Source organism: Phaseolus vulgaris, chromosome 8 (assembly GCF_000499845.2).
Source record: "Phaseolus vulgaris cultivar G19833 chromosome 8, P. vulgaris v2.0, whole genome shotgun sequence".
NCBI classification, from domain to species: domain Eukaryota; kingdom Viridiplantae; phylum Streptophyta; class Magnoliopsida; order Fabales; family Fabaceae; genus Phaseolus; species Phaseolus vulgaris.
The window spans coordinates 31,307,052-31,319,764 of NC_023752.2; positions in this window are offsets into that span (position 1 = coordinate 31,307,052).

Genomic DNA, 12,713 nt, shown 5'->3' on the forward strand with positions numbered 1-12,713 from the left:
TGGGTGCGGCAGAAGGCATTGAAGTTGTATAAATGGGGGTCACCCCGATGGTTCTCCACGTCCTCGAAGGTCGTCAAGGTGGTGCATTCATTTAAAAGATCGTCAGAGGCCCATTTATAAAAACCCTTGTAGTTAGTCTTGGGGGGAGAACTGAACCTCGGTGTCGAGCGCACCATGATGCGGATAAATAGCTGAAGAAAGAAGATAGGAAAAGGGTTTTAACAAGCGATGCCAAGGCAGAAAGGGAAGAGAAACCCTAGAAAATGCCACCCACGCGAAGAAACCTTGAAAGGGGGAGAAGAGAGCGGAGAAGGACGAAGGAGCGAAAAGAATGCAGAAATGCAGAAACACAAACAGTCCCAGGCAGTTCATACATAGTAATGCAACGCAATGAAGAGGGAGAGTCATGGAGGTAGAAAAATCATACCTTTGAGTGTCGAAGTAGGGAAGGAATGGAAGCGCGAAGGAGATGAACAGTGCGGGAATGCAGAGAAAGTGGATGAAACAGTGGTTTTGAGCGCGGGGTTTTGGGTAACTTAAACGTTACATTTGCAACCCAAGAGGCGCTAATTTGGGACCGTGCGATTGAGCCGTGTGTCAAAGGATTAGGCGCTCAATGGGAGCGCAAGAGACTTTTGAGGCTGACGACGTGATGAACCACGTGGCACGCGATTAAGCGAGGCCCCAAAAGGTGTTACCTTCCCCGCTTCAGAGGATGTCCAATCAGCCATTAAGAGCACCCCAATGGTTCAGAGAATGTCGTGTCAATGGTTTGGGGAGTGCCACGTCAGCAAGAATGACACGTCACCAAGGTGCCACGTGGATGGCGTGGGCGAGGCCTTAGTCTTTTCGCTGAAGACAAGTCATCAGCTTAAGACTGGGGGCCTTGTGTACCGTCCCGTACCCGGGCGTTGACAAGTCAAGGTCAAAGCCAACGTCGGGGTCAAAGTCAACATAAGGTGTCGCCTAGGTGAGGCGACGCCAAGTGCAAGCGTCGCCATGGCGGGGCGTCGCCAAGAGGAAGCGTCGCCAAGATAAGACGTCGCCTAGAGCAGGCGTCGCCAAGGTAAAATGTCACAAAAGCAAGGCGATCACAGCGTTGCTCCCCGATACCCATGGGTAGGAAAGACCATGGAGGGAGTGACGCCGTGGGAAGGCCTCAAACCCCGATAACCTGGGATAGGAATAAAGAGAAGAGAAAGGTGGCTTCAAGGCCGTAGTAATAGCGCCAGTGGAGAACAATCTGACTCGTGAAGTGCCCATGCCGCCCCAAAGAAGCCCTTGGGATAGTTACGACTCATGAGAAGGGTCACGCCCACGCCCAGGGGCAGCCAGGTGCAGGGTACGAGAGGAAGGTAGATACGCTCTCAAAGTGAGTGACTAGAGGTTTGGGGGCATGAGTTGCCACCCAAAAAGTCACCCCTTGCGCAGATACACTCCCAGGTAGGAGGACTCACATGAGGAAATACCCCCAAGTGGGGTCACGGTGCTGTGAGGCCCTCCACGTGTAATAGCAGCCAAGTCAGAATAGAAACGTCAATTTGTCAAGTATAAGGTAATTAAAGCTATTTAATAAAGTTTACGTTCGAGCGTTTAAGGTACTTTAAATGCTCCAAGCGGTTTAAACGTCTTAAAGGCGCTGAACGTTTCATAACCTTAAATGCGCTTTAAGACGCTTTAAAAGCTAGAGTAGTTTAAATAGAACCTTGGACGTGGGAAACGAGGTTGGAACTTTTGGCAAACTTTCCTAGAACACATTCTAGTTGCTTGCTCGAGTCTTGAGGCTACGCACAAGGGACTAGGGAGAGAGGTTGTTTGCCAGAACGAGAAAATATACACTATACACAGCTTCTTTTGACCACCTAGAGTGCCATTCACGGTGCTCCGATACGGAGGTGTAGAGTTTTGGTGATTCTTGCTAGCTGACTTGACTGTCGGAGTGCAAACAGCCGCTAGGGCGCCCTTTTGTCCTTCTTTGCAGGAATCCACAGGTAACCAGTGGGAAGGTGTCCCTAGCTGACGGGTGAGGTTGCGCACAAAGACGTCCCAGGTCAACCGGCCGGAACAGTTCCTCCTTCTAGGAAGGAACACTTGTTGAAGTTCCAAAGGCTTCCTCAAGGACATATGATGGTAGATGAATACTGTACCGCCCAGGTAGTCGGAATCGATGACGTGGCAGCAAGCTATAATGTAGGCGTGTTGAACGGGACACCTGGCTGGCAGAAGGGAAGGAAGTCGGGAGGTTCGTGTAGTCGCCAGTCATTAAGTTGGCGTGCCCCGACCCCTAGCATACCTAAACTGGCGGTCACCAAGTTTGTGTCGTAGTCGCCGGATGTGAACCCAGGTGACAAGGCGATCGGAGATCACCGAGAGAAGGACATCGCCGAAGGATCAGGAAAGCTTGTTTCAGGCTTTCGAAGCAAAGGATGAAGTCGTCAGATGGTCTTTCCCTAGCTGGCCAGAAGTTGAGGTCGGGGAATAGCTTACCCGAGCATGCACAGTGAAGTAAGTAAAGTAGAATATAATGGCGGCCGGTGAGACCACAGGGAAGGTGTGTATGAAGACACCCGTACTCGCCACATAGAAGAGATCGCGCTCCAAGGCAGCTATACGCTGAGTTGCTTCCTGCATAAGTAACTTAGTCGAACAGCCTGAAGAGTAAGAGGTGACGCTCAAGTCAAGGATGCTCCAGATGGTGACACGTGTACAGCTGGATGCGAGCCACGTGTCCAGATGTGTAACGGTCAGGAGAGAGAAAGCGCACAGGTATATAAGGGATCTTAACGAACTTCTGAGGTCCGCGCGTTTTAGAATACTTCTTTACGCTTGCGAGAACTTGAGTACGCTGAGGGAGAACATTGCACGGTTCCTAAAGTTCTTAGTTTTCTCTTAGTATTTTGGTGGTTCAGTCGCTGACTTGAGCGTCGGAGTGCGATCGGCCGCAGCGGCGCCGTTCTGTCTTTTGCAGGTTCATTCATTCCGCCGTTCATTCAAGCTTTTGTTCGTTAAATTTTTGTTTTCCACCGTTCGTTCGAGTTTTGTTCGGCGAATTCGAGGTTTCTACCGTTTGTTTGAGTTTTAATCGGCGAGTGAGGTTTTCCACCGTTCGTTCAAGCTTTCGATCGGTTTTCTTGGAGTTTCTTGCTGTTCGCGCGGTTTTCAATCGGTTGTTCGGTGTTTCCTTCCGTTCGATTGCGTTTCTGGTTAGTGAATCGGGAGTTGCTGGAGCAGCGGTGGTGTTGTGGTGGAGTTGCAAGTTTCTGTGAAGGTTTCGACGTCCGAATCTATCGGCGTGTTGTTGCAGTTGCGTTTGCGGAGGTCTTAGGGAGTTTGAGAATTTCTAACCGGTTGATTTTTGGATCGATCGTTGCTGAAGGAGATTTTGTTCGTCGAACTTTGGTTTGCTGAGTTTCATGAGAAAGATGAGAAGCAACCGTTCAAGTCCAGTTGTGCCAGTTGCTGCTGAAGGCACCATGACCATGGCGCAGATGATGGAGATAATGCATGCACTGCAGGCGAATGTGGAGGCCTCGCGGATAGAGCAGGCAAAGATGCATGAGGACCTAGCCGCCTCTCAGGCCAGGAATGAAGAGCTCAGCAAAGTGACTGAGGAGTTGCGCCAAGCTCTTCAGGATCAGAGAGGCCGCCCGGTCGCTGAAGAGGTCGCACCGTCGTCGCCACCTCGCGTTTTCCCTATGCCGTTTGCTCAGGCGATCACAGACACGCCTATCCCTGCGAGCGTGGTACCTGTGAAGGCTACTTTCAACGGCGTGGAGGACCCTGAGGGACATCTCACCACGTTCCACACGCAGATGATGCTGTCAGGAGGCTCGGATGCTGTATATTGCAAGATGTTTGTGAGCACGCTCCAGGGAACTGCGCTGGAATGGTTTGTGAGCTTGCCTACAGGTCACATAACCAATTTCCAGCAGTTTTCGTCGAGCAGTACATTGTGAACAAGGCGCCACCTAGGGTGTCTTACGACCTGTTCGACATAAGGCAGTACCAGGGAGAGTCCCTCAGGGACTATCTGAATCGTTTTGGAGCACAGATGGTCCGCTCGCCTGCTAAAGACGAGGAGATGCTGGTATACGCCTTCAAAAAGGGCGTGCTGCCGGGACATTTCTGTGAGGCGTTGTTTAGGGCTCACCCCGCCACGTTTGCTGAGGTTAGGCGACTTGCGGTGGCCCACATCGCCGATGAAAGTGAAGTCGCCGATAAGAGAGGGAGCGTGGCCCCTGCTAGGCCGCGCGCCGAGACCAGGATCCAGCCACAGAGGGTGCTGGAGACAGCGGCGACCAAGAGGGATCAAAGGACTCACCATCCTTATGATCCAAGGAAAAACAAGGGCAGGGGCCCAGGGCGCCCCAGGGAGTACAATCGCCCGCCAAAGCATAAGTTTGTCATGGGGTTGGTGGATCTGATCGCCATCCCCAACATAGCAGCCAGGCTCAATGCACCTGAGAAAGTGGGCGACAAGGTGTTAGGACCAAAACCAGACGCCTGGTGCGAGTTCCACCAGAGTTTTGGTCACACCGTCGATTCGTGCTTGGCACTAGGGTACCAGCTCGACGACCTGGTCAAGAGCGATTTCTTGAATGATTACCTGCTGGACAGGAGAACGGGGGGCGCGTCGAGCTCCCAGCCGGCGGGTGGTGAGGCTCAGCAGCATGAGATGCCCACTCATGGAGAGATCCACACCATCGCAGGAGGTTTCTCGGGTGGTGGATGCACCGCATCACAGAGGAAGAAATATGCAAGGTTTGTGATGACGGTGGACATGTTCGAAGACCACTCGCCGGATGTGGACATCACGTTCACAAGAGAAGATCTCTGGGACGTTGTGCCTCATGACAACGATCCCATAGTTATCTCACTTGTCACAGCGGGAAGGAAGGTCCACAGGGTACTGGTGGACCAAGGAAGCTCGGCAGATGTGATGTTCTGGCCGACTTTTCACACAGCTGCAACTACCCCTTAACCAGCTGAGGCCCTATGGAGGGTGCTTGTATGGGTTCGCTGGCGATCAGGTGGAGGTCAGGGGGTAGATCGAGTTAAAAACTACATTCACGGATGAGGCGGGCTCGAGGATGGAGAAAATCAAGTACCTCGTCGTGAATGCTCCCTCAGCATATAACATTCTGTTGGGAAGACCAACACTCAACAGAATAGGAGCTGTGCCCTCGACCAGGCACATGAAGGTGAAGTTGCCGTCTATGGAGGGGGTGGTGATCACCATCAAATCTGACCAGAAGGAAGCAAAGAAGTGCTATGAGAATAGCCTGAAGAATAAGAGGTCAGTAAGTTACATCACGACCACCCCGCCTCCCGGTGTGAAGCCCAGGTCGACGGCAATGGAGGCGACCGCCGGCCGCGATGTCGTCATGGTAGATGCTGAAGCGAGGGAGGAGAACGCCGACCGAGAAGAAGAGGCGAGGAACCGCCCAGAGGAAGCGAGGGAACTGGGAATCGCCAGGGCGGTGATCGCCAGGGAAACCCGACCCAAACCCATCGAGGAGTGGCTCGAAAGGGAGATCGGGGGAAAGGTCTTCAAGCTGGGAAGATCTTTGGAGGTTGAACTCCAAGACCAGATCGCCAAGGTGATAGAGCGGCATCTGGATGCTTTTGCATGGTCTGCTTCAGACATGCCAGGGATCGACCCCGATTTCTTGTGCCACCATCTAGCGATGGACAGCTAGGTCAGACCAGTACGGCAGAGAAGAAGGAAGTTTAATGAGGAGAGGAGGCAGGCGATCAGGGATGAAACACAGAAGCTCCTCGCCGCGGGCCATATCAGGGAAGTCCAGTACCCTGAGTGGTTGGCGAATGTCGTGCTGGTGAAGAAAAGCAACGGAAAGTGGCGCATGTGCGTCGACTTCACTGACCTGAACAAGGCTTGCCCAAAGGACTCGTACCCTTTGCCAAGCATAGACGCCCTGGTCGACAGTGCTGCGGGTTGTAAGTTGCTGAGTTTCCTGGACGCCTTCTCGGGGTACAACCAGATAAAAATGCATCCTATGGATGAAAAGAAGACCGCCTTCATGACCGAGAGATCGTGCTACTGCTACAAGGTGATGCCCTTTGGGCTGAAGAACGCGGGGGCCACGTACCAAAGATTCATGGATAGGGTACTTGCACCAATGCTGGGAAGGAATGTGCAAGCGTACGTGGATGATATGGTCGTGACCTCGCCGGAAACGAGCAAGCACGTTGCGGACCTGGAGGAGTTGTTCACCACAATCGCCAAGTTCAGGTTGAAGCTGAACCCCGAGAAGTGCATTTTTGGCGTGGAGGCAGGGAAGTTCTTGGGATTCCTCTTAACTGAAAGAGGAATAGAGGCAAATCCTGATAAGTGTGCTGCCATCTTGGCGATGAGGAGCCCGGCTACCGTGAAGGAGGTGCAGCAACTCACAGGTCGAATGGCCGCCCTGTCTCGTTTCGTGTCGGCTAGCGGAGAGAAAGGCCATCCGTACTTCCAGTGTTTAAGGCGAAACAATAAGTTTGCCTGGACGAAGGAGTGTGAAGAGGCCTTCGTCAAGCTTAAAGAGTACCTGGCGAGCCAGCCGATTTTGTGCAAACCGTTGGTGGGAACCCCTCTCAGGTTGTATTTTGCTGTGACTGAGAGGGCGGTGAGTGCGGTGCTCGCCCAAGACCAAGACCAGGCTCAGAAGCCTATTTATTTCGTCAGCAAGGTGTTGCAAGGCCCGGAGGTGAGGTATCAGGCCTTGGAAAAAGCTGCACTGGCTGTGGTATTTTCGGCGAGGAGGTTGCGCCACTATTTTCACAGTTTTACAACACTGGTGATGACCGACTTGCCCATCCAGAAAGTCCTGAAGAAGCCTGATGTAGCTGGGAGGATGGTGAAATGGGCGATGGAGTTGTCGGAGTTCAACATCAAGTATGAGCCCCGAGGACCGATCAAGGGGCAAGTTTTCGCCGATTTCGTGGTCGAGCTCTCGTCAGAGGCAGCACGAGTTGAAGGGGATGGTTTTCGTTGGGTGCTCTCGGTGGACGGATCGCCGAACCAGCAGGGTAGCGGTGCTGGAGTCATCCTAGAAGGGCCCAACGACGTGCTGATAGAACAGTCCCTGAGGTTTTCCTTCAAAGCCAGCAACAATCAAGCAGAGTATGAGGCGTTGATCACCGGAATCTTGCTGGCCAAGGAGATGGGAGCTAGGGTGCCGATGGCTAAGAGTGACTCGTTATTGGTCACGGGACAAGTAACAGGCGAGTTCCAAGCCAAGGATCCACAAATGGCGGCGTACTTGGAGTATGTGCAGGAGTTGAAGGGTTCCTTTGTCTCGTTTGAAGTGGTGCATGTGCCCAGAGAGCAGAATGCCCGAGCAGACTTGCTAGCTAAGCTCGCCAGTTCGGGCAAGGGGGGTAGGCAGAGGACGGTGATCCAAGAAACCCTGAAGACGCCTAGGGCATTTGTGGCAGATCACCTGGTTCTTCAAATAAGCAAGTCGACGGAGAAAGCGGCGAGGTGTCACAGGTCTTTGACTCAGGAGACCTTGAGATCGCCGAGAATAAGAGCATGTCGGGGGGAGAGGGTGAACATGACGCAGGTCTGTGCCACGCATGAACCAGACACATGGATAACCCAGTACTAGCGCTGCCTTGCAGATGGCCTTCTCCCGCTGGATCCGATGGAGGCTAGGAAAATAAAGAAGAACTCCAGCAAGTTCACAATGATTGATGGCGAGTTGTATAGGTTTGGGTTCACACACCCACTCTTGGAATGTGTGCACGGAGAAAAATGTACAAGAATTATGGCTGAGCTCCATGAAGGGATATGTGGAAGTCACATCGGGGTCGAGCTCTGGCCGCAAGAACCCTCCGTGCAGGTTACTACTGGCCAACAATGAGGGAGGACTACAAGAAGTATGCACAGTGTTGCAAGCAATGTCAGCAGCACGCCGATTGGCACAGAGCGCCCCCAGAAGAGTTGAAGTCAATTTACAGCCCTTGGCCGTTTCATACGTGGGGAATTGACATCCTGGGACCTTTCCCATTGGCGATCAGGCAGATGAAATACTTGGTGGTAGCAATTGAATATTTCACCAAGTGGATCGAAGCAGAACCAGTAGCCCAGATCACCGCACACAAGATCGAGAGCTTTGTATGGAAGAACATCGTGTGCCGGTTTGGTGTGGCTAAGCGCCTGGTGTCAGACAACGGGACTCAGTTTGCAAGTCATCTGCTGAAGAAGCTGTGCGAAGAGGTGGGAATTCAGCAGGTGTTTGCATCCGTCGAGCACCCTCAGACAAACGGCCAAGTAGAGTCCGCCAATCGGGTGTTGCTAAGAGGCTTGAAGAGAAGGCTAGAGAAAGCCAAGGGATCGTGGGCTGAGGAGGTACCCCGCATAGTCTGGGCGTACCACACCAGCGAGCAGTCAGGAACCCATGAGACCCCGTTTAGCCTGGTCTATGGATGCGACGCGATGATTCCAGTGGAAATCCAGGAGAGCTCGCCGAGATTCCAACACTTTGTAGCTGAACACTCGAATGAAGAAAGAAGGTTGAATCTGGATTTGCTGGATGAGGTCAGGGAGGAGGCGAGAGTAAAAGCTGAGGCAGTGAAAAGGAGGATCGAGCGAAGATACAACTCGAAGGTGATGCCAAGGCAGTTTAAAGAGGGCGACCTGGTGATGAGGAAGGCCCACCAGTACGAGATGGAAAACAAGTTGTCGCCTAAGTGGACAGGACCGTTCAGAATAACCGAGGCGCTTGGGAACGGCGCCTACCGCCTAGAGACATTGGAAGGAGGGGCGATTCCTCGCACTTGGAACGCCACACACTTCAAGTTATATCACAGTTAAAGCTTTGTAAGTAGAAATGAACATGAAAAGATTTGCAAGCTTTCTGTTAAAACAGTTTGAAAGGGGCACTCTTTTTTCCCTAAGGAGGGTTTTTAATGAGGCCACCCAATAAAAGAAGAGTTTTCAAGCTTAAAGTTTTTGAGTTTGCATGCATCTTTGTGTTGAAAGCTTGTAGAAAAAGTGCATGCTCTCAGTTAAAGTTTTAAAGTCCCCATCGCTTTTCGGCGATCGGCGGCACACCTAAAGTTTTAAAGTCCTCATCGTCTTTCGGCGATCGAAGGCACCAGCAACGATTAAAAGACCTCAACGCCCTCGCGCGTCCTGAGGCGAGAAAGAGATTAAAGTCCTCCTCGACTTTGTGCGAGTGCAGGCGAGAACAGATTAAAAGTCCTCAGTGCATCCAGGGAAGAGGAGATGTAATCCCTGGGCAAAGTAGAGGCACTAGATAAAGGCCTTCTCGCCGTCGAGCGAGTTCAGGCAAGATAAAGACCTTCTCGCCGTCGAGCGAGTTCAGGCAAGATAAAGACCTTCTCGCTGTCGAGCGAGTTCAGGCAAGATAAAGACCTTCTCGCCGTTGAGCGAGTTCAGGCAAGATAAAATCCTTCTCATCTTAAATGAGTGCAGGTATGGTTTAAAGGGTGGAAGAAGTTTAAAGGATGGCTAAGGTAGGTTCAAAGAGAACGCCTGGCCGTCCGGCTTATTGTTCTGAAGCTCAGGGAGGTAGAGAAGGATCCGAAGTTATGAAGGCAAAAGGAAGCTTACATCGCCAGGACCCTATGGCGATCAGAAGAAGTCCAGGCGATGACAGGAGTAAGGGCCCATTTCGGTGGAGCAGATCAGGTGAACTGTACCTTAAATAATCAGTCTGGTTTGAAGCTTACTGCTTAATAAGTAGTTTCGCGCTGAAGTTCATTGCCTTAAATTTGCAAGTTACATTAAGTGTCATCGTTTGAAGAATAACAAGTTGCTCGATTTTTCTCTTTGAGTTAACAATTGACGAGTAGATGTAAGGTTGATAGTTTGCTCGAGTTTGAAGCAGTGAGTAAACAATTGAGCCCGCAGAATCGCTAAGTTAATTTGTTTAAAGCGATTTCTACAAGGAAAAGCAAAGTAAACAGAGAGACCAGGTACAAAAGCGGGAGAAGTTATAATATAAGTGGTATCAGTTCAAATGCATAAGAAGAAAAGAAAAGTTATTACAAGTAAAGATTGGCAAAAAGGAACAAGCATTAATTCTCAGGAAATAAGTGATGGAGGGAGACGATTAATCTTCAGAAGGCACGATCTTCCCATCCACCACTTCATTGCATATCGACACCATGGAGAGGTCGAGCTCAGGGTACTGACAAGCGACTTGCTCCAGGGCGGCGTCGAATCCGGCGGCAAGGACTTGGGTGAAGCTTAGTTTGAGCTCTTCGGTTTGTTGTTTGAGCCCCTCGGTTTGCTGCTTCAGCTCGTCAGCTCGTTTCTTCAGCTCTTCAGTTTCCCCACGAGCTTGAGCAAGGTCTTCGGCAACCTTTTTGCCTTCGTCCCGCGCCTAGGCCAGCTCTGCAACAATTTTCTTGCTTTCCTCTCGAGCCTTGGCGAGCTCATCCACGGCGTCGTCCCTCTCCTTCTCGACCTTTCCAAGGAGAACCTCCCGATCAGCCGACCTCTTTTCAAGGTTCTCTACCTTGGCTGCATCCCCTTTCATTGATGCCTCCAAGTTGGCCACCTTGAGCCTGTAGGGAACCAGCTTGCTCTCCAGCTCGATTTTCTCTTGAGCTAGGAGGTGCAGTTTCTGGCGCAGATCGGAGGCCTCCTTGCGCGCAACCCTCAGCTCAGCACTCATGGCGTCCTCCACCCTTGAGTGATCGATCTCTGCCATCATCTGATTGCAAGACAGCTTTTCTGCCTCGATCCTTATCAGGCGATTCTCCTCCTGGAGTGTTGAGATCTCGTCCTGAAGCTTTTTGTTTGAGCTCTTCAAAGCCTTTGTTATGATTGAGGGGAGGTCCTCTGCCATCATCTTTAGCTTAGCTGTGAAGCGCCCCCAGACTTCTTTGACCAAGGGGGGAAGGCTTGTAGCTGCTGTTGGTGGAGGTGCTGAAGGAGCCTGGTGCTGACTTTCACCACCACCCTCTTGAGTTGGTTGAGCAAGCGGGGCTTCCTGGCGTGGTGGTGAAGTGGGGGACTCGGTTATGAGTATCGGCGAGTTGTGGGCGCCTTCATCCCCACCTGGTGCGGCTTCAGCAATCGAGGTGGTTGAAGGAGGACCCTCCCCAGCAGATACGAACGGCGTGGAGGCGCTAGGAGGTTTCTCCATGAAGTTGGGTTCGCTGCCTTCAACCACAGGAAGCGTGACCGCCAAGGGTGTTGCTTGGACTGGCGGTGTTGGAGCTGGGGGAGAGGGCGGTGTTGGTGTTGGGAGAGCGGGCGGTGAAGAAGGTGCCACCCTTTTCCTTTTGGTGACAAGGCCGTCCTCAGTCGCCTCATTTTCCTCATCCTCATCCTCGTGGACCACTTGAGGGGTTTTCCTCTTTGGTTTCCTCAGGATGAGCTTTTTTCGTTGAGGGGCAGGCAGTGTCTCTGGAGGAGCTGGACCTTGAGGAGGCGATCTGCCCTGGGCAGCGGCGATCTCCACCACCGAGTTGGGCACGGTTTGGGAACCCGTCGCCAACTTATGAGTTCGGGCGAGCGCCCTCAGTTCAGCTAATTTGCCTTTGCCCAACATGAAGTCTGCACAGGGTAAAAATGGACAAATAAGCAGAAGCAAAGGCAAAATATACGAGTATATGTGCGAATAATGCAAACAGGTAGCACATGAACTTAAAGCCAAGACCAGTACGCAACGAACAGGACGCCCAATGACAGATAACGGAGATGCGAAATCAGTCCCAGCGCAAAACGAAAACCCAAGTGTTGAGGTAAAGGCTAACCTATATGAGCTTCAAGTTGGCCCTCGAGGTACTCGAAGGAGATTATTGAGGAAGTAGGGAAGGTGATGTTGGCGGCTGCTACTCTCTTCCAGAAAAGGCATAGATATTTGTCTAGCTCGCCCATGGTGTCAGGACTTCTGGGCCTCCTAAAGCTCTCTTTGGCGTCTTTATTCCCATTGTGTACCCAGTACAAGGGGAAGCCGTCGAGTAGGGAAGGATCTTGGTCGTTGGCGCACACCTTCACGAATTTTCCTTTCCAATCTTTGTAAGATTGCTGGAAGATGGAGAGGATTGACCTCCCAGCAATCCCGTTCAGGCTGATCCAGAGGCGGTCTCCTGGATTCTTAGCCTAAAAAAGGAAGCGGAAAACGTCGACCGAAGCTGGCAATCCCAGGTGTGCGCACATGATCTGAAACGCCCTTACGAACGCCCAACTATTGGGATGAAGCTGGGCGGGGGCGATATCGAGCTCGGTTAATAATTCCCTCTCGAAGCGAGTGAAGGGAAGTCGGAGTTTCACCTTCTTGAAGAATGTCGCGTAGAGGAAGCAGAATAACTCGCCATTGTTCGCTTTATCGTCAGCATAGATTGGTTCATCCGGGTGGCAAGGCAGCACGGCCATTTTGCTGTCGTGCTCCTTATGGAATGAAAGCTCAGATTGGTCCCCTTTCCTTAGTCGGTGCACGCCCAACTCTGTGTTTATGGAAGAGGTTTCTTTCAACAAAGCTGAGGTGGCCCACGGGTAGAGCTTCTTGTAGTCTTGTGTGGGAATGGAGGCTCCTCCTGCGACTGGTGGAGTTGCCTGAGCGAGATTGGAGTGAGAGGTTGCAGGCCTCTCAGCCTGGGTAGAAGGAGCACCGGATGCTCGTGGTAGGTTATGCGCTTGGGGTGGAGGGTTTCGCGTTGAAGGAGGATGGTTCGCGGTGGTTTTCGTGCGAGCCATCGCAGGAACTGCAAAGGAAAAAGGAAAAAGG